Genomic DNA, 23321 nt, shown 5'->3' on the forward strand with positions numbered 1-23321 from the left:
CTTATGTGTGTTATAGGTATTTTAAGGTAGATAATTAATAACATGATTTCTTATTACTATTTCAGGCATCCTTACTGCTATTTTACTCTCCTCCTTCTTCTATATTTATCTCCTTCCTCACTCCTAATTACATTCTAAATATTTGTTCTTATACCCACAGATGAGTGTAAGCCTCACCCTTCATCAAGGAAACTTCTCCTCGCAACAGATAGAGATCATTACAGAAAACCATAACCAATAAAAATGCAGAGATGTGGAGTCCAGTACTAGGGAATATATCTATACTAGAACTGCTCCAAAAGTACGGGGATTATTGCAGAATAAGGCAGAGATTGTAAGAGCCCGAGGAACTGAGAGATTGCTATGAGATTATGTCTCCTCCTAGTGTGGTGGTTTGAATGAGAATGACCCCCTCAGGCTAATATTTTTGAATACTTGGTCCCCAGGTGGTATACCTGTTCAGGAAGGATTGGGAGGCGTGGCCTTGTTGGAGGAGGTGTGTCACTAGGGGTGGATTTTGAGGTTTCCAAAGCCCACTCCATTCTCAATTATAACTCTGCCTTCTGCTATGGATTGGAGGTAAGCTCTCAGCCACTGCTCCAGTGCCATGCTTGCCTGCCTGCTGCCCTGCTCCCACCATTGATGGTCATGGACTCTAAACCCTCTAGAACTGTGAGCCCCACTTCGATGCTTTCTTGGTCATGGCACTTTGTCACAGCAATAGAAAAGTAACTAAGACACCTAGGAATGTCAGAGGCTGCACCCATAAAGTCTCACCACCATGACTGCCAAAACATGAACTGAGCAAAGAGAACAACCATGGGCATGCCAAAGTGGGCAGGGAAAAACCACAAGGCCTCAACACCTCACAAAGTACTAGAGTACTAAAGCAACTAAAGAATGTGGAGAGTGGGCAAAATAGTCTTCACTGGGGAAGAACCCTCATTTGATTATCCGATACTAAATGATCAGTCCTGAAAACATACAAGTAACATTATAGAGACTGAGCAAGATATACTTTTATTTAGGAAATTTTATACATACACACACACACACACACACACACACACACATATATATATATTTATATATATATGTGTGTGTGTGTGTGTGTGTGTATGTGTGTGTAGTATATATATATAAACTATATATATACTATATATACACTATATATGTATACATACACACACATATACTGTAGTGTGTGTGTGTGTGTGTGTGTGTGTGTGTGTGTGTATGTGTGTGTGTGTGTGTTGGCTATTCTTGGTTGTCAAATTGATTATATCTGGAATTAACTAAAACTCTAATGACTGAACACACCTGCAAGGGATTTGTTTCTTAATTAAATCGTTTGAAGTGGGAAGACCTACTTCTAATCTGGATCTTTGAGGTGGGAAGATCCGTCTTTAATCTGGACCACACCTTCTGCTGGAAGCCTATATAAAAAACATGGAAGATGGAAGCTCTCTCTCTTTGCCTGAATGCTGTCATGCTTCCCACCATAATGATAATGGACTAAGCCTCTGAAACTAAGCCAGCCCCAGTTAAGTGCTTTCTGTTATAAGACTTGCTTTGGTCATGGTGTCTCTTAACAGGAACAGGACAGTGACTAAGACAGTATTTAACAACAATTAATGAAAATTTAAAAAAAATAAATAAAAGAGGCCATGAGTGAAAAAAAAAAAAAAAAACACAAGACAGGATAAGTGGGAGGGTTTGGAGGGAGGAAAGGGAAGAGGGAAATGAAGCAATTGTATTATAATCTCAAAGAACAAAATAAATAATTAAAAACAACAACATGGTAGACAGTGCCTGGAGTCATGACATCAGAGGTTGTCCTGTGACCATAACCAGGAGCAAGTGTGTGGGGGTGCACCTACACACATTTGCTGTTAAATTAGTTTTGTTTCCTGCTGCTTCACTACAAATGTTTAGCTGGTCTAACAGTTTTCTGATGGTGTCCTTTGGGTTTTCAGGTATGGAGAGGACACCATCAGCTGAGAGTGATCCCTTGATTTCTTCCTTTTCTATTTGTATTCCTCTTATTTCTTTCTCTTGCCTTATTGCTCTGGCTATGAATTCAAGTACTACATTACATAGGAATAGAAAAATCCAACATCACTATAGTGCTACAAACTTAAATAGAGCTCACAGCTTAGAGCACAGGCTAGTCCAGATTAGCCTGAGGTGGCTTACACACAGAAGAGTGATAAATGATATGAGTATTGCTTATACCAATGAGAGTTAATAGCTGCTTGCATTACAAAGACATGCTTGAAACGATCATTTCTCATTAGAACATTTAACTTATTAATTTAGTGAAATGTATAAATGCTTTAACATACATAGATCATTATCAATTTATATATAATTATAAATTACTATTAATGTACTGCCTGATCAATTTGTTTCATCAAACAATGGTCTTAAAATGTGCACAAATAATCTGGACAGCAATAATAGAATTTTCTAGGAGAATTATTAAAATTTCTGGAGAACTTTCACTCCAACTCACAAAAACCCACTCAGTCCCATGACTGTAGAGCAAGATTTTCAAGATACCTATTAGGAGCTTGCTTATTGTGACATTCAATGCCCATGAGGCTATAACCTCTGGATTAATTAAATTATTAATTCATGTTCATTTCTTGCCTCTTTTTAAAACTGCTTTACTTAGATGATTAGCTGGCACTAATCAAACGCTCTTCAAGATAATACGTCTGTCAAGCTCTTCTCTACCTGCCAACGATGCGCTCTTTCTCTCCAATTACTTGAGGAGTTTGTCATGAAGCCCAGTTGAGGATTCCTGGCAATATTCACATGCTCAACCACATTTCTAAGACGTGCAAAAAATAGATGTTATCTTCAATATGTTAAGAGTGGTAAGTCCTCTGCCCCCATTGCTCTTACACTCTGTCAAGCTTTCTCTGGGTCTCAGGTTTTGGAGTGGCATTTTATAGACCTACCTGAACCATTCGGCTGGGATGCACTCATGTGAATCTGGTGGATAGTTACTTCTGTGCATGAAGCCAGTTTTAGCCATCCTGGTGTAGCAACAGCTCTTAGGAACACTCACTGGGCCAACTTATCTGGCCCCAGGACAAGAACCAGATGTCAAGTCAAAAATACCCACAAGATGTATGGCACCCAGCATGAAGTATGTGGGTACTAGAGAAGAAACGTAATTTGAAATGTATGGAACCAGAAGCTAGTCTGTGGGAAATTCTTCCAATCATCAGAAATATAAAATTGCAAGTAGAAGATTTGGTTCTTATTAATGCCTAATAAGAACAGAAGTTCACTCTTATTGAGGAAATACACTCAATAACGCAGTATATACAATTATAAATGCACCATTTATGCTTTTTTTTCTTTTTGATGGGAAACATATGAAATAAATGTATCAGAATTCCTGGATCTACTGGGGAAAACCCAGAGCAGTCCCACAAGCTGACGGCAGCAGCCACAACATCTCAATTACAAATGAAACTCGCCAGCGGTTTGCTCCAATCTGACAGCCGACCTGACTGTAAATGACATTACCAAGAAGAAATTATGAAGTTCAAAGGGACTTTTCTGAACTATTTCTATTTTTTTAAATTCCAACAAACTGAATTATCTCTATATTCTCATATGGATGATGATATTATAAAACCATTGTCATAGGCAGAGTATTTTCCGGAGTTTTTAGAGCTTAGACTTTTAAAAGTAATCCCCCAACCACCTTATTCAAATTCACCATTCACTGGCAGGTGAGTTGGCTCAGTGAATAAAAGTGTTCACTACACAAGCCTGACAACGTGAGTTCAATCCCTGAGACTCATGGTAGAAAGAGAGTTCTGACTCCTTATTCTCTGACCTCCACACATGTGCACACACGCACACATCCTCACATACATACATCAAAGATACATATACACCATAAAAATAAAATTAATTACATTTTTAGCAAACAAAATAATCTTTCATCAATGAAAAATTTTTTTACACTCTTTGTCTTAAAATGGGGTCCTGAAAATTGATTGCTAAAAGGTTTGTTTGACTACAAATGACCATGACAATAGGGCTTGAGGTGAATGAATGTTTGTTCTTGAGGCAACTGAAATTATAGCCACAGTCTCCCAACCAATCCCCGTCTCCTGGTTCTTCACTGGCATCACAGACCCATAGAGAGGAAGACAGAAAGGACAGACAGACAGCTAGACCCTACTGCCAAGGATCAAATGCTAATGCCTCAATTTGTAGCTACATATTGCTAGGTGAATAACTCTCTGAGAATGGCTAGTGCACCTCTCTTAAGGAGGCATTATAGGGGCTGGAGAGATGGCTCAGTGGTTAAGAACACTTCCTGATCACCCACCACTCCCATTGAGTGACTCACAAGTGTCTATAACTCGGGCTTCGAGAGAACCAACACCCTCTTCTAGCCTCCATGGGCACTGCATGCTCATGTAAATACAGACAACACACACATACATACATGTACATTAAAACTAAACAAATAAAATAAGTATGCATTTTAAAAAATCCATTGTAATAAAGAATTAAAAAATCCATTGTAATAAAGAATTTGTCCATGGAGTGAATTTAGATCAACACTCTGAACAAGGTAATAAACCCTCATCAGAGGCTAGCTCCTATTAGATTGCTACAGTTGCCCCATCTGCCAGGACAACCCTTCATTCAGTTCTGATAACCACCCTTACTTCCATATTGTGAAATACAAGGTCTGTTTCAGATCATTCACTCAATGCCTTGTCCAGTCATGAGTAGAAATGAAAGAAGTAAAAATCCAATGCCATGAAGATATGACTCCACTGGATGTGTTTCCCATGCACCATGGACCTCAAAAATGGATTTGGTTCTCACTTCACATAAATGAAAAAATAGATGATGGTAGCACTGAAAACTTGTCATCAATTACCTTGAGCAAAATGATTGATGTTTCGTTTGTGAAAGGGCTTGCTTGTTTTAAATAAACAGAAAATCAAAAGCTATTGAGGGAGTCCTACGTCTTTGCAACATTTGTTATTCCGTCCCCTTTGCAAATTTAAAGTCATTTGATTTAGAAACATAAAAGCATATTTTATGTGGATTGCTTTCTTGAAATTAGCCTGCTACATTAGATTAAAAGGCATTTTTATTCAGACAATTCTGACACATTTTCCAATTGCACTTGTGAGCTGTTTTTCGCTCCTGTTACCAACGGAGCTGTGAGCTGCTGAACGTCACGGAACCCAGCATCGCTTCATTTCTTTTTTTTGCCAACTTAGACGGAGGCGAAGCATTGCGAACAGTAGAGTATAACCATACTGTAACAAAACAAAGAGCTATTGTGCTGTCTGGAGTTGATTTCGCTACAGTAAAGGGTAGAGACAAAAAGCACTCAATTCCTGAAGAAAGAATTCAGACGAAGAAAGGACAAGCTCCCCTCCCCTCTCCCAGCTCCCGGTAGCATGAGCACAATGTCCCTCATGCAGAATATAATGGTCTTCTAAGCATCTAGCAATATATGGGTTTTGTCATCTTTAAAAGAATCGCATCACCTCCGCAGAATTTGGAAATCTTTCCTAATTCTTCAAACCCTTAATAATAAATATTTTCATCACAGTTACAAAGCAACATCAACCCACGGCCTGAAGTAGAGGTTGAACTCAGGTCCATCACAGTGTCGTGCTGGCCCCAGAGGTTTCTTTGGGCCCACACAGCGAGCTAAAAATGTACTTCAGTGTACTGCCAATTAAAATCTGAGAGACTTCACATTAAGGCCCGAAGTTCTGGGCTTTCTTTAGAAACTAGAACATCTGATCATCCCTTCTACATCTAACAATCAATATATTTTGAGTGCTAGATAGCTGTCCTGCTTGGACCGAGCGCATATTCTGAACACTGCCACAGCCTAGCCACTCCTCCTCACTGCCTCACGGAGAAGCACAGCCTTAGCTGCCATTCCCCAGTACTCTGGAAGTCCTGGGCCTCTTTTTAAAAGAAGAAAAATCTTCTGTGGGGCTGGAAAGATGGTTTAGCAACTAAGAGCGCTTGCTCTTGCAGAGGACTCAGGTTCAGTATTCAGGGCTCAGCCCCCACAGCTGTCTGGAATTCCAGTTCCAAGGGGGTCTGACAAACTCTTCTGGCTTCTGTGGGGATCTGCGTGCATAGGGGACGTATACATACACTCAAGCAAGCTCTTTTATATAAATACATCTTCTTTACATTGGTGTGTGTGTGTGTGTGTACACACGCGCGTGCAGTTGTGTGTATATGCATACCATGGCACACGTATGGACATCAAAAGACAACCACACCACGTCTCATCTTCTATCTTATTTGAATCAGGGAGAGTCTCTTGTCACTGCTAAGTACACCAGGTCAACTGGCCTGTCAGCAGCCAAGACTCTCCTGTCTCCATCTCCCACCTCACCTTGAGAGTACTAGAACTACAGACAGATGCTACCACATCCAGCTGCGTGGGGATCCTGAGGATCCAAATTCAGCTTCCTGAGCTTACATGGCAAGCACTTCCTCCATTGAGCCATTTCCCCAGGCCTGGACTTCTTAGAGTAGCAGGCCTTGAATCCTGAGACCCATTCATGCTCTTAAAAATTATTAATCACACAAAGAAGCCCTGCTTATGTTTCCTATGACTGGCAGTGTTGGCACATTAAAATTAAAACTTAGAAAATATTAAAATACAAATAGACTATGTTAACAGTTACAATATTTTTAGGGAAAATACTATCTTCACAAACAAAAAAAGGATCATTGGACTACTTGCATTGTTTTATGTTTTTCAAAGAACTCTTTCATGCCTACCTCAACCAAATCTGCTGTGTTCTCAAATCTGCTTCCATATTCCAGCTCTTGTGATATAATAGCTTGCTTAAAACATGTATGTAAACATGGCACCATATAACTGTACAGGTAATGAGGATGCAGAAGTGTTTGAGTAGCCTCTTCACATGTCTAGGGCTATTCTTCTTTGCTGCTACACCCAAATTCTGCAAGTGATGAAGCCTAACAGTGAGCCACAACATGAAAACCAAAAGCGTAACAAGGAATTCACCACAACATTATAATCAGTTGTCTGTCCCCTGCTCCAGATGAGCCTTTTACCCATGTGAGATTGTCTAACTCCATGTATTAGTCATTTGGAAAATATCCGTTCACTGAGTTACAGATTTCCCAAATGTTGACACATTTCACTGTATAATATTTTTAAATAATCACATTTGTTTTCACTGTGATCTCATCAGGAAAAACAATTTTAAGTACCGGGATGCTGTCGAGCTCACAGCAGTCGATTCAAGTTTTCCTGAATTTTAATAATGCTTTCAAGCTTCAACTCCATCATTGCCAACAAGTTATGACAGTTGTTTTCCTGGAAGTGAGAGGCTAACTTCATTCACTTTTGAGAAAATATCTCCCCAATGCCCATGTTTGAACAACCATAATTAACTGTTAATCACTCTTTCAAGTGAATATGTTCATTAGAGGGAAAATGAAGGAAAAAAAATCCAGCAACTGCACAAATACTTTTTCCACCTCCAGTACACAGAATGGACTCAGGAGTATCACTCACAGAATACACTAGAAACACACGTACAGATCAACAGTGATTTCCAAAGGAAATGGCATGTTGTTTAATGTAGGCACGTGGCAGTGTAGAACACTATGGCCACTAGAACAAATGGTTGCCACTGCCTTGGTTTGTGATGAGAAGCTGTGAGCTTCACCCACACTCAAGAGAATACCGGCATTGAGGGGATGTAATGTACCTTTGTGTTGTTACAAGAGCAAGCCCAACCCCTGAATCCATCTCTGGCTTCATGTTTTGAGATGTGTCTTTCTTCCATACACATTTTCACCATCACCATCACCATGATCTAATGCAGTTAAGAGGGGCCCTCATCAAAAGACTGTGCCATGCTCTTTGGACTTTTAGCCTCCCTAGATGGGAAATGAACAACCCCCTTTTCTTTCTAAAGTTGGCCTGCCTCAAGTATTACCATATAGGGTGCAAAAAGGAATAAGAAGCCATTTAAGTTTGCAACAATGGCCTACACACATGTTCCAGTGACCACTCCTGCCTTACTACTTCCCCACCTAGAGTAACCACCCTTGAGACTATTAGTATCCTTCATGCCTGGGGTGAATGAACAGTAAGGGTTATACTCTGATGGCCCAGAGAGATACTGTTTTGAAGATGAGAAGCAGTTTCTGGGCATACCAAACACATACCTAGCCTAATTTCTCTATTCATCCAGAAGGAAATGAGAAGAGGCCTGTCTACAAATATTACTAGTGGTATTTATTAAAACACCACTAGAAGAGATGCAGGGATTGTTCAACATACATAAATCAATAAATATAATCCACCATTTAAACAAACTGAAAGATAAAAAATACATGATGATATCATTAGATGCAGAAAAGGCCATTGACAAAATCCAATACCTCTTCATAATAAAAGTCCTGGAGAGATTAGGAATACAAGGGACATACTTCAACATAATAAAGGCAATTTACAGCAAGCCCGTGGCCAACATTAACTTAAATGGAGAGAAATTCAAAGCAATTCCACTTAAATCAGGGACAAGACAAGGTTGTCCACTCTCTCCATACCTATTTAATATAGTACTTGAAGTCCTAGCTAAAGCAATAAGACAACTAAAAGAGACCAACAGGATACAAACTGGAAAGGAAGAAGTCAACGTATCTTTACTTACAGATGATATGATAGCATACATAAAATTCAACTGAGAAACACTTTCAGGAAAGTAGCTGGATACAAAATTTACTTGCAAATATATATACAAATGACAAACAGACTGAGAAATAAATCAGGGAAAAAACACCTTTCACAATAGCCTCAAATAATATAAAATACCTTGGGGTAACTCTAACCAAACTAGTGAAAGATTTGTATGATAAATACTTTAAGACACAATAGAAAGAAATTGAAGAAGATATCAAAAGATGGAAAGATCTTCCATGCTCATGGATGAATAGGATTAACAGTAGAAAATGGCCACCCTACTAAAGCAATACACAGATTCAATGCCATCCCCATCAAAATTTCAACACAATTTGTCACAGATCTTGAAAGGACAATTTTCAGCTTTATATGGAAACACAAACAGTCCAGGATAGCTAACACCTCTGGATAATAAGAGAATTTCTGGAGGTATCAGCATTCCCCACCTCAAAGCATACTACAGAGCTATAGTAATTTAAAAAAAAAATAGTATGGTATTGGCACAAAAGTAAACACATTGATCAATGGGATTGAACTGAAGAACTAGACATAAATCCATACACCTATGGATGCCTTATCTTTATAATAAGGCCAGAAATACACACTGTAAAAAAAGACAGTATCTTCAACAAATGGTGCTGGTCAAACTGGATGGCTGCATGTAGAAGAATCTAAATAAATCCATATTTATCACCCTGCATAAAATTCAACTCCAAATGGATCAAAGACTATAGCATAAAACCAGATACACTGAACCTATTAGAAGAGGAAATGGGGAATAGCCTTAAACTCATTGGCATAGGAAAATATTTTCTGAACAGAACATCACAACAATAGGCACTGCCATGAGTACCAACATGTAAGATACTGGTAAGCCATGAGCCATGTGGCAAGGTATTGATTTATAGAAATGGGTTAATTTAAGATATAAGAACAGCTAGCTAGAAGCCTGAGCCATTAGGCCAAACAGTTTAAATAATATAAGCACCTGTGTGTTTATTTTATAAGTGGGCTGTGGGGGCTGGGCAGACCTGGAGAGAAGCTCTCTAGCTACAGCGAACAGTAGAGGGAATATAGGGAGGGACATCTAAAATCATGTGTCACTTGAGGGGTAGTATGGAAACCTAATATAGTAGACGCTTTCTAAAATATTTTTATACATGAAAGTAATCTAAACGAAATTGCCAAAAAATGGGGGAAATAGAACCTCACCTAACTAGCACTTGTCATCAAATGAAGCTTCTAATATTAGGAATGGGTTACATCTAATTGAGTTATTGGCCAAAAGGGTCCCATAGGAACCTCTAAACAACTCAAGCTGTTGGCAAGACTATAGGTTGCTCTCCACAAACTGATGGTAAGACCACATTGCTGAAGACAGCACCTACACAATTCACTGAACATAGAGAAATCAAGCTGGTGCCTCCATAGTGCCTTCACCCCTGTGGTGTGTTAGCATCTTTGGTTCAGGAAGGTACTCTGCAAGTGACCAAGGGAGAAATGTAAACACCAATCCAGCTACAAACCCGCTGGTCTGCAATGGTATTCTACCTGCAATATATGCTAGTGCAATAAAGGCACAAAGCTTGTAAAAGTAACCAACCAACATCTATTTTGACTTAAGACCCACTCGAAGAGGTAGAACCTCTGCCCCACACTGCTTGGGTGACCAAGAACCTGGGACTAGATAGCATGGGGACCTAGGGTAAAATCAAATACTATTGGTCTACTAAAAGAACACAGCAATAAAATGACTCCTAATGACATTCTGCTATACCCATAGATCAGTGCCTTGCTTAACCATCATCAGAGAAACTTCCTCCTGCATCAGATGGAAATACATACAGAGACCCACAACCAGACAATATGCAGAGAATGAGAGCCCTTGGAACACTCAGTCTAAATGAGATGTCTCCATCAAATCCCTCCCCACAAGGCTCAGGGTACCCTGCAAAAGAGGGGTGGGAAGAGTCTAAGAGCCAGAGGGGATGGAGGACACCAAGGAAACAAGGCCCTCTAAATCAACAGAATCAACACACAGAGACTGAGGCAGCATGCACAGGGCCTGCCTTCACGGGTCCTTTGGGTATATAGTATGATTTCCAGGTTAGTATTTTTATGGGATTCCCGAGTGTGCGAACAAATGGATCTCTGCATCTGTGTCTGTTTCTTGTGTCTTTTCTTGGGTTCTTTCCTCCTGTTTGTTTGTTTTGTCCAGTTCTGATGTGTTAGTTTTTTTGCTTTATCTTGTTATGTTTTATTTTATCCTGCTATTATCCCTAATAATAAAATAAAGAAGCCCGTTTTTTTTCCTAATGAGAGACAGAAAGGTGGTGGATCTGGCTGGGCGGTGGTGGCGCATGCCTTTAATCCCAGCACTTGCGAGCCAGAGGCAGGCGGATCTCTGTGAGTTTGAGGCCAGCCTGTGCTACAGAGTGAGTTCCAGGAAAGGTACAAAGCTACACAGTGAAACCATATCGAAAAACAAAAAAAGGGGGGGGGGGGGGAGGTGGGGAAGAACTGGGAGACGTAGAGGGAAGAAAACCCATAATCAGTACATTTATGTGAGAAAAATCTGTTTATTCAATACTATTTATGCACAAGCTACAATTCCAGCTCTGGGGGAGTACAATGAAAAGAAACATGAGTCTCTGTGTACCGGTCCCTTGTGCAAACTATTGTTCTTTTTCTAATTAGCATACAAAATGATGGATTTCATTAGACTTTTTTATACACATATACCATGATACTTTGCTCATATTCCTATACCCCCATTACCCCCTCCTTAGTCTCCCTCCTACTAATTCCTCCCCAAGAGTCTTTTATGTCATACATACAGGAATTTTATGTAAATATGAATAAATATATATTGAACTGATCAGCTGACCTTTTGTTGACATGTTTTATATAGTTCACTCCAATACCACTATGAGAGAGGTATTTTAACTATTTCATCATATGAAGAAATGAGGTTATTTTGCCCCAATTCATATCATCTCCTGCGACAGGAGTAAGAATTCTATCATGTCTGTTAGGATTCTGTACATGCGCAGCTCAGGGTCTAGCATCTTACATCATCAGCAGGCACTGGTGACTACATAGTCATACAATCTGAGTCTTAAAAAAGCCGGATGCGGACCCGGCCCTCTTTCTCTGCTCTCTCTCTCTCTCTCTCTCTCTCTCTCTCTCTCTCTCTCTCTCTCTCTCTCTCTCTCTCTCTCTCTCTCTCTCTCTCTCTCTCTCTCTCTCTCTCTCTCTCTCTCTCTCTCTCTCTCTCTCTCTCTTCCTTCTCTGCTCTCTGCTCTCTGTTCTGCTCCTGCCATCTTTCTTTCTCTCCAGGCCTGGCTCTCCTCTCTCCTATTCCCTCCTTCTTTCTAATAAAGCTCTTTGTAACTCTAGTAGTCGTGGCCATGGCCCGTGACTTTTTCACCGGTAACCAGTGCTGCCACCAGCACCATTTATCATAACCCTCAGTGCCTCCAAAATTCAAATTATGACAATGCCAACCCCTTCTGCATACAGAGCCCATGCAACACAAAGCTCCCTCACCTACGGACTACACCTGTGTGCTACTGGACTGTGCAGACATGACGCAAATCTGACTCCATGATTTGCAACTTAGAAGTCCCATTTCCTTGGATAGTAAGAACAAAGACAGAAAACACAGGTGAAGGGTAACGCATCAAAGTAAGGAGAGAAATGGAGAAAGGAGAGAGGTCCCTGGCTCTAGAAGCTTCTCCCTGGAGTGCTAGCTAGACAGGTAGCCTCTAACAGTGAGCCCCCTTAGGCCATTGTATTAGTTCTTCGCTTTCCTAAGTGTGAAATACTAGCAATAGGCAGACTATCCCAGTGCAGGCAATAGAAGAGGGAGGCAAGGCTTGCAGCACTGGATGCTCAAAAGGGAACTAACTGCCAGGAGGGAAGCTCTGACAGTCCCAAGCACTCTTCTGTCCCACCTTACTTGACCTTCTCCACATTCCCTGGGGCGTGATTCATTAGCACTTCTATACATGAGGACCCTGAAGATGAGAGAGAATAACTCTAGAGAATTCTAAAGATGATAAAGCCTGTTCCTATAAATCAGAGATCAACAACTCCAGCCTGCAGGCTAAACTCAGCCTACACCCTGCTCCTGTAAATAAAGTTTTATTGGAGCAGAGCCACACCCATTCTTGTTTATGTGCGTGGCTGATTATCAGGCTGCGAGAGCCTGAGAGATGGCACTGAAACCCATATGGTCTGCTCAGCCCAAAGTGTTCTCTACACCTTTGCAGCAAGGGTTGGTTGCCTTCTGGGCAGCTGTGCTCGTGGCGTGATTTCATATTCTGATGGCCCTGGTTCTGTGTAGCTCGAGTTTTCCTGCCTTGCCCACAGTCAGGACAAATATCTGTCACACGCCAGTCCCACAGCCACTCAGACCCAACCAAGTAAACACAGAGACTTATATTGCTTACAAACTGTATGGCTGTGGCAGGCTTCTTGCTAACTGTTCTTATATCGTAAATTAATCCATTTCCATAAATCTATACCTTGCCACGTGGCTCGTGGCTTACCGGCATCTTCACATGCTGCTTGTCATGGCAGCGGCTGGCAGTGTCTCCCTCTGCCTTTTGTTCTCTCAATTCTCCTCTCTGTTAGTCCCGCCTATACTTCCTGCCTGGCCACTGGCCAATCAGTGTTTTATTTATTGACCAATCAGAGCATTTGACATACACACTATCCCATAGCAATTCTGTTTGTGTATGTGCTTTGTTTTAATTTGGTATTGAGGTTAGCTGTCTCTTGACAGCAGCTACAAGGAGCTACTGTGTGTGTGTGTGAGTCACGTGTGAGGGTGAGGAATTTATGTTCAAAAGGAGTGGAAAGAGGGAGAGGAGGGGGAAGGAGGGAAGGGGGAGGGAGGGAAGGAGGGAGAACCATCTCACAGCTATGCCTTCATTAAGATCCACAGACACAGGCTAGGAAGACAGTCCAGTCAGTAACCCACTTACCTTGCAAGCACCAGAGCCTGAGTTCAACCCTCAGAACACGGTTTAAAAATGCTGGACATGTTGGTAACCCCAGAGCTGGAGAAGTGGAGACAGGCAGATCCCTGGGGCTGGCTGGTCAGGGAGCTTAGCCTATGCTGCATGTTCCAGGCCAGTGAGAGACTCTGTCTCAAAACAAACAAACAAACAAAACAGACTGACAGACAGACAAATAGTGGAACAGAACCAGAGAAATAACATCAAGGTTGTCCACTGACCTTCACATACAGAGGTATACACATACAAGTGTGTATGCACACGTGCGCGTGCGTGCACACACGCGCACACGCACACACACAATCAGTGGGCATTATCCCTTAAACTTACCTGAAATGTTGTGATTGGCTGATTTAAAGACATGTTCTCAGAGGGGTCAACTCCTTAGAGACCAGAGCACTGTTAGCCTTCCTGTGGTCAGCAGCTGAAGCATGCTTGGAGTTTTAGAGCTGATGTAAGTATTACAGCAATCGCACAGGGGGATGCTTTAATTAGGCTAAAGGTGACAAGTTGTGTCAGGTCTGAAAAACCAAATAACTTAAGTCAGGCCTCAGGCTGGATGCAGAGGGGACAGCTTCTCAAATGAATGTCTGACAGCTGTTTCCTCAACTTACATCTTATTCAGGTCCTTGATGGACAGATTTTGAAAAGCCAAATATCACTAGCATCACATTTATAAATTCTAATTTGTAAACACCTATTTATTGGAAATTCAAGCACTAACATTTTGGAACAATAGTTTTCAGTGACATATTTTAAAGTAAGTGGGGAGGCAGGGCTTCAGTACAGTCTACCTGCCTCAGTGTGCAATCTAGTCTTCTGTTTACCTTTGTTGCAAGACATCTTAGGCTGACCCAGAAACTTGAAGAAGAAGAATGCTAGGGAGCATTTGCTTTCTAAGTAAAATTGTCGGTTTCGCCATCTCTATCCTTAGCCATAAAATTCAGTCATGCGGATGGTGGGCAAGCAATAAATATTTATTGGATGGATGGACTGAAAAATGACTGTGATGTGATATAGTTAGCCTTTCACTTATTCCAGGATAAAACAGTCTGAATTCAATAAGCATCATACTTGCTCGCCATGTGTCTGGCACCAGCTGGGCCCTGGCACACAGTATAAATAAGATCCCTCTTCTGGGACTTTATAACCTAGAAGGAAATGTAGATACGCCAGGGCCTTGCCTGGGTCTAACTGAGCAAGTACAATCATCTGCTTGTTTTCACGACTTTTAGAACAAGATAGCAGCAAGAAGGGAAGAGAAGGACTGGGGAGATGGCTTAATGAGCAAAAGTGTTTGCCGTGCAAGTTTGAAGACCTGTGTTCAACCCCCCCCCCCCCAGAACGCTGTAAACCTGGACGGATAGAAGAGTTGTCTGTGGTCTAAAGTTCATGAGTTCCCACTAGCTTGGTTTGGTTGTCTCTGTAAGTTTCCCCATCATGAGCTTGATGCTCCTTGCTCATAGAATCCCTCTTCTCTCTTCAACTGGACTCCTGGAGCTCAGCCTGGTGCTTGGCTGTGGATCTCTGCATCTGCTTCCATCAGTTACTCTATGATGATAGTTACAGTATTCACCGATCTGATTACCGGGGTAAGCCACTTCAGGCACCCTCCACTATTGCTAGTAGTCTAAGCTGGGGTAATCCTTGTGGATTCCTGGGAACTTCCCTAGAATCAGGTTTCTCCCTGTTCCCATATCACCTTCTATTATGGTATCTCTTTCACGTGGGACTGGACTAGGCCCTCTGTATAAGCAAGACAGTTGTGTAGCTTGATCTCCTTAAGGGGCCCCTGGCAGTAGGATTAGGATCCATGCCTGATGCATGAGCTGGCTTTTTGGACCCCGGTACCTATGGTGGGACACCTTGCACAGCCTTGATGCAGGAGGAGGGGTTTGGTCTGCCTCAACTGAATGTACCAGGCTCTACTGACTCCCCATGGGAGGCCTCACCTTGTCAGGGGAGGAAATGGGGGTGTGTTGGGGGGGGCAAGGCTGGGGGACATGAAAAGGGAAGAGAGAGAGGTCTGTGGTTGGTATGTAAAAATGAATAAAAAAAATCTTAATATTAAAAAAAAAATGTATCTGTGAGCCCTGTGTTCCAACGGGGAGATGGGAGGTAAAGTCAGGTGGAGCTCCTGTGCCAACTAGCCTGGTGTATGCAGTGGTGAACTACAAGAGAGAAAAATATAGATGGAAAGGCATCCCAAATGAGGAAAGAGATGCATGCTTCTTACTCAGCCCCAAAATATTCCTCCGCTCTAGATTATTCTTGTACATTGTCTTCATTTAATCCCCCTAACAAGCATTGGAAGCATAATTAGTGTTCTCATTTTGTAACTAAGACTGAAACACAAGTCATTAATAAATCAAGGACCAAAATTCAAAATACATCTTTTCTGTTTTGTTTCCCACTGTACAATCTAGGTTTCCCACAGCCATGGGTGAGGTGTGGCCCCTGCCCCCAGCACTGTGGGATGCACAGGCCTGAGCCAGGTAACAGCAGCAGTTCGGAAAGTTATGCATCTTCTCCTGACCTCATTTGGATAAGGCACTGGGAAAGACTAATTTGATTGCACACTGTCGATTGTGGCTTGCTGGTGAATCTACTCTCCTCCATCACCCTAGAAAGGAAGAAAAAAAAATGAAAGCAAAGAATAAGGATTTTGATCTCGTGTTTATCCCAGAGAAATGAACATTCTTAATTTTTTTTTTTTTTTTTTGTGTGTGTGTGTGTGTGTGTGTGTGTGTGTGTGTGTGTGTGTGTGTGTGCAGGTGAGTTCAGGTGTCCACTGAGACCAGAAGAGGGAGTCAGATTCCTTGTAGCTGGTGGTTGTCAGCAGCCTGATGTGGATGTTGGGAACAGAACTCAAATCCCTTAGAAGAGAGTAAAAACACTCTTAACTGCTGAGCCATCTGCCCAGCCTCCAAAATTAACATTTTTTGATGGCTTTTTTCTTTTCTTTCCTGCTGAGAACACTACTTTTGCCCTGGCCCACCTCTCTAATCCCAAGAGAAAAAAAAAAAAAGATTAGAATTTGTCTGTGAAGAAATACAAGGACATATGTCCTTGGACATATGTCAACTCAAAAGTGCTATCACCCGGCAAGCTACTTTTGTCTGCCTCCGACACACCAGAAGTTAACCATAGCTCTTCTCGCTTACTGCGGTCTCTCACAGTACACACTCATCACTCACGGTTGCGCTGCTCACTGCACAAAGGTGATGCCTGGAACTGGGTGACATGCACGAAACAGATTTCATGGCTCTGTCTAACTGCTAGGACCATTCCATGCTTAGCAACCAGGTGCCTCATAGCATAAACATTAGATAGCAATTTTCTGACAGAAAACCTTCACAGATGCTTTCTCTAATTTTGACACAGAAGCTATATGGGCTAGTAGCATATCTGTAAGGAATATTCTGTTTGTCTATGCATCTTGGGCTTTGTATCAGCTAGTTACATCTGAAATATACCGCACAACAACTACAAAAACTTTCAGTAACTAATAATGGTCACTGGAAAAGGAAAAAAAAAAGTACTGTTTGTGGGTCTACGGATTCATTGTACTCTGCTGGCCTCGGCTGCACATGGATCTGGACCAGTTTGCAATCTAGGCCACAGGTCAGGTTTAGTTCTGCTCTGTGGTCCCTTCTGAGACAATGCTTCTCTCATGCAGACAGCAGGAACTTATGCCAAACCACACAGACACATTAAAAACCTTGGTTAATGTCATACCCTCTTACCTGGCACACACCAAAACAAGCTTCACAGTCAAAGACATCAGAAAGGGAGAGATAGATGCATACCAGTCTCATGGAGGTAGAAAAAGGAGACTGAATTTTTGTTAAATACAACGTAACCATCCACAAACCTACTCTGTGCTACTATGAAACAGAAGAAAGATGTGTCTTAGGGAAAACCCACCACTGCTACAGCCAAAGACAATGAGACATTTCTTCTACATGGAGGCAAGCCATCTCCTATAAAGCCAGTGGGCTTTGAGCATCAGGCTTCTGTTGAGTGGCAGTTCCCTCCGAGATTAAAACCTTCCGTCTTAGAGGGACATTTCTTAAGACAGATAATGTAGGCTGGTGAAACTACAGGAGGTGGAACGTTCCACAGTTCAGGAAAACATGTTAAGATCAGGAAGTAAACAACTCAAAGGTTTCAGGAAGGCCCTAAAACTGACCAATACACTAGGCCCCTCCTTCTTCCTGAATATAAAGGTAGTACAGACTGCTGTGAGAGGTAACTGTCAAAACCAATCAAGCTACCTAAAATAGGCAGAGAGCAGCCCAACTGCCTGGAATAGGTAAAGCTGCCTGGAAGAGGCTCAGACCAACTGGGCCACCTGGAAAGGACACTCTCCTACCTGTTAAGATGCCTGCAGGCTGTGCAGTGTGCACAGCTTTTGTGAGCTGTCACCCATGCTGGGGTGGGCTTTGGTTCTGAAGCTGTCTCTTAGTTACTTCTACTCCTGTAAGTAACCTTCATCCATAGTCCTGTAAGTAACCCCAATAAAACTTACTTATTGGTTCACCAAAGTCGGCGTTGGTCGTCTGTCCTTACTAGGTTCATTATTAGTTCCATATCTGGGGTGAGTAGACGTTTGTTCCTATCATCCCAGGACTAGTGTCCCACCACAGATTTACATGCTGTTTTAGAATCCATCTTCTTTGTCACCTTGTCATAGACTAGTGTAACAGATTGGGGCACTGATGAACATCGCCTGTAAAGAACCAGATGGTAAAATATTTTCACTTAGCAGACTACAAAGTCTCTGTTCCAACGACTTGACCCTGACATTGCAGTACGGAAGCAGCCATCGGCAACACTTAAATAGTCATAACTATGTTCTAATAACCTTTATTTACAAAAATAGATAATAGCCTAGAGTCCATTCCAAAGGTGGAGTTTATATCCCTTGTTACAGATTCAGCTCTAAAGGGTGTGTGTCTCCCGTGTTCGGTATCTGCTGCTGCATACCACACCACCCCAAGATAAGTGGCTTGAAACTATTTTCTTTTCTCTTATGATTTTGCACACGAATTAGGTGTGACAGGCGACTCACTGCTCCACGTGAGACTGCTACATCTGCAGGCATTCAGGTGTCCACGGGGCTCGGATGTTCAGGGTGGCTTGCTCACCTGTCCAGCCCCTTAGCGAGATTGACTCAGATACTCAAACAGCTGCATGCCAGCTGTTAGGTCTCTCCTTTTAGCCCGCCCCCCTAAAGCCGAGGGCCAGACCTGTCGTTTCTACAATATTCTGTAACAAAGCACCTCATCCTCCATGTGGTCCATGTTACCCAGGCCTCCTCAGGCGGGCCTGTGTCTGAATTCTGACTTCCCTACTCCTAAATCATCGTGTGAAGTGACATCATTTTCACACTGGAAGATGATTTCTTATGCTATATGGCAACAGCCAAGTGCCCTGCGTGAGGGGCTGGAGAGATAGCTCAGTGGTTAAAAAGCACTTGTTGCTCTCACAGAGGACCAGTCCCAGCATCGCATAGGGCCCACCATCCTATGTGACTCCAGTTCCATGAAATCTGATACCTTCCTCTGACCTCCTTGGACAAGGGTACATAACATCGTTCACATACATACATGCAGGCAAGACACTCATACACACAAAATAAATATTAAAAAAAGAATGTACCCAATTCTAAAGGCTCCTCAGCTCCCACCCCATGAACAAATGGTGTCCCAATCTAGCCACAGATAGAATTAGTCAAGTCAATGCAGTTAGTTCTAATCCTGCCTGATATGAAGTAAACATTTTAGGCACTCATTAAGTGAGGCTCCTCGGTAAAAAAAAAAATAAAAAATAAAAAAAATAAAAAATGAATAAATAAACCAGCTCTGGCTCCATGTGCCATGGGGAAAGAATAATGCACCATGTCTGGATTTGGCAAAGGTCGCAGGGTGGAGGCAGAAGCAGGGAGTTCCCTGTGCTCCTGTACAGCGTGGAATCCAATACATTTCTCAGAAACCTAACAGCCTCTAGGAACACACAGGCTTAGGGGACACCTGCACCCCCATAACTGAACTCCTCGACCATTGCCATTTTAGATTTTATGATGGAGCCACTGCCATTCGAAGGTCACGGGGCAATACTGATGATGGTGGATGCACTCCCCAGAACTGTGAACTTCCCCTGCACGGGATTCCAGTCTACTGCCATTGACCTGGCCCCTCTCCAACCCTACCCTCAGCTGTCACTGCATGACCCGGTCCCAACGTCACAAGGACTTTTCAGACTCTCCTCAGTTTAGACCATGCTGACTTTTGCCTGAAACCACATCATCCATGGGCATTCACCTCCGCACACCTTCTCCCTGTTCTCCTGGTCTGCTCTCCCCCAAGACCTCCTCATTCCAGCTCCTGGCCCGAGATAGGAAGTTGAAAGGGGTCAATAAAAGAAGCAATGGGTTACCACAGACCTGTTTTCCGGGTCCAATCATGCAAAGCAGTTGACCAGGAAGAAGGCAGAGTAATCACGCCTTGTGCATAGACGTGTCAGGAAGTGCCTCTATTCTTGCTCTGAGGAAAAGGAGGCTGCCCCATTCCATTCCATGTGGCATGGAAGCCCCTGAGGGGTGGTGCATGGTAAACAGACCCTTCCATAGCCTAAACTTCTAATCCAGTGACCGTGTACCTGCCCTCTATCCTGTGTGTTGCATACTGGCCAAACCATAAATCTGAGCTGTCCACGCCCGGCAAAGGTCACAGCAGACATCCTGGACGCCATTTTCCCTAATCCCTTCCTAAGCTACCCTTTGTCTGGCCACCGACTCTTGGTTCTATCTCCCATTCTTAGCCCTGTTGGCTTGACAGATGGCTTGACAGTGCTTTGCTCTGGGCTCTCAAGGCACTAGTTTGGTCTTGTTCCTCACCTTTCTTAGTTCTTACGTTCAGTGTATAAGGCCGCCCTGAATCCTTCCCCAGCTTCAGTCACATCTCCCGGAATCTTTGAGATGGGATCAGAGAGTCAGAGAGATTGGGCCGTCTTGCTCTGAGTACGTGGCCCAGATCAGGCACTCCCGGGTACTGCAGACAGACCTTGACCTCATAAGCAACCGTCCTAGCAAGCAGAGACAACTGGCCCACAATGAGCTATTTCTGAACAAGTCTACGGAAAGCGCTGATGAAAGGTGATACCCAGAGGAAGACTAGCCAGACTGAAATACTTAAGGAGACAAAGCATCTTTGAGAAATGAAATTAATTAACTGCTTCCAAAGGGGGCAGAAAGTAGGAGGCTGGGAGGGGGTGGGAATTTTCGTATAAATTCCCAAAGAACAAGGGACTTGAAAGTGCACTGTGGGAATTTCAAGCCTGAAATTAAAAAAATGCCTTCTGACATCGTAGCTTAGCGGTGTGTGTGTGAGGCACTCACAACTGGGTTTGGGTTATGTGTAAAGGAAGGCCCTGACAGAGAAACACAATAAATTAAATGCATAAATCGAGGGGATTGGGGCTTTTTAAAAGTTACAGCACAATATTCTCTGAGGGTGATTTTAGACTAGACCTTGACAGGGTGAGATCGTGAATATAAAAGTGAGCTATTGTCAATCGGAAGGTACTGCTGTAGGAATAAGGTTCTCAGGAGCAACCAAAGGGAATTTCAAAGATCTAGTTGACATTCTCTGTGTCTTGGAGCCCATTTCCCTGGGATTTAAGAAACCGTAAGGATTTTGAGGTCTTGCAATAGCTACATAAAATGCTGCTTCGTATGAGACTCACAGCCATGGTGCCTTGGTCACAGACATTTCATTTCTGTCTCCCGTATCAAGTGCTCAGGCTCACCAGCCCCCACCCCCCAAAACCTCACAAGATTTGCCAGCTCCCGAGTGTAGAGGGGACAATAGCTACACCTTGTCTGTCCACCACTGATCTCAGGAACAGAGAAGAAGAATGCGGACAGGCCACTGGGGGTGGAGGGGAGTCAGAGGATCAAGAGGCATCCAACCCAGGAAGGAAGAAAAAACATATTTATGAGGTCACGTGACATTGATCATCCAACCAGAAAAGGATTTTTCTGCCAGACCTTGAGCTAAAGGAAGATTCTCTTAAAGTAAATAACTTGCTTTTATCAAGCCTATGTGAGAAGCTGTGTGTGTGTGTGTGTGTGTGTGTGTGTGTGTGTGTGTGTGTGTGTGTGTGTGTTCAACCTCAGTCCCACCATTTTGATCCTATAGGTAGTTTAACTCCATTGCTTGACCCCAATAGCATTTTAATGCCCTGGTAACCAGAAATTTAGCTCTCAGTTCCCCAGAATGACTGTTGTTTCCTTGGTATGGTATGAGGTGTGTGTGTGTATGTGTGTGTGTATGTATATGTGTGTATGTATGTGTGTATGTGTATGTATGTGTGTATGTGTGTGTATGTGTATGTATGTGTAGGCATGTATGTGTGTATGTGTATGTGTATGTGTGTATGTATGTGTGTATGTGTGTGTATGTGTGTATGTGTGTGTATGTGTGTATGTGTGTGTGTATGTGTGTGTATGTGTGTGTATGTATGTGTGTGTGTATGTATGTGTATGTGTGTATATATGTGTGTGTAGGTGTATGTGTGTGTATGTGTGTATGTGTATGTATGTGTATGTATGTGTGTATGTGTGTGTACATGTATGTGTGTATGTATGTGTGTATGTATGTGTATGTATATGTGTGTATATGTGTATATGTGCATGTATGTGTGTATGTGGGTACGTGTGTGTATGTGTGTGTATATGTGTGTCTGTGTGTGTATGTATGTATGTATGTGTATGTATGTGTATGTGTGTGTATGTGTGTGTATGCGTGTGTATTTGTGTGTGTATGTGTGTGTATGTGTGTGTATTTGTGTGTATGTGTGTGTATGTATGTATGTGTATGTGTATGTGTGTATATATGTATATGTGTGTATGTATGTGTGTATGTGTATGTATGTGTGTGTATGTGTGTGTATGTGTATGTGTATGTGTGTGTATGTGTATGTATGTGTATGTGTGTGCATATGTGTGTATGTATGTGTGTATGTGTGTATGTATGTGTGTATGTGTATGTATGTGTGTATGTGTATGTATGTGTATGTGTGTGTATGTGTGTATGTATGTGTATGTGTATGTGTGTGTATGTGTGTATGTATGTGTATGTGTGTGTGTATGTGTGTGTGTGTATGTATGTGTGTATGTGTATGTATGTGTGTGTATGTGTATGTATGTGTGTATGTATGTGTGTATGTATGTGTGCATATGTGTGTATGCATTTTCTCTGTTACTTACTCTCCTTTTCCCTCTCCTCACATGTGATGTTTCTTTGAGCTTCTGTCTCCCTGGCTCCTGTGGGTCTCCCTCTGTGGATCTCTCACTTTCTCTGAGCCTGCGCCTTCGTCTCTGAGGTTTTCTCCATGCCTTTGTGTCCACGTTTGCACATCTGTCCCTCTGAGTTTCTTGACTTCTTTCTCCACTCTGACCTTCCCCTTCCTTCCCCCCATTTCCAGAGAAAGCTTCTCTTTCTCTGGACCTAATAAAAATTAAAATTTCATAAAAG

At 42.4% G+C, this 23321-nt stretch overlaps 1 long non-coding RNA gene across 3 annotated transcripts in view; it reads right to left on the reverse strand.

The window, feature by feature from the left end:
* LOC107399464 (uncharacterized) overlaps positions 1-23321 on the reverse strand; it is a 53107-nt gene that overhangs the window by 24254 nt on the left and 5532 nt on the right. For 2 of the 3 annotated variants that reach the window (XR_001576099.3, XR_013044067.1), the window contains exons 2-4: positions 18311-18511; positions 16316-16402; positions 14110-14300 (exon numbers count right to left, since the gene is read on the reverse strand). This is a non-coding gene — a long non-coding RNA (uncharacterized LOC107399464). Of the gene's footprint in view, positions 1-13746; positions 13908-14109; positions 14301-16315; positions 16403-18310; positions 18512-23321 lie in introns of all 3 variants that reach the window. The other variant, XR_013044066.1, reaches the window with a different exon arrangement.

The sequence above is a fragment of the Peromyscus maniculatus genome, chromosome 13, assembly GCF_049852395.1.
Source record: "Peromyscus maniculatus bairdii isolate BWxNUB_F1_BW_parent chromosome 13, HU_Pman_BW_mat_3.1, whole genome shotgun sequence".
In the NCBI taxonomy this organism is placed as follows: Eukaryota; Metazoa; Chordata; class Mammalia; order Rodentia; family Cricetidae; genus Peromyscus; species Peromyscus maniculatus.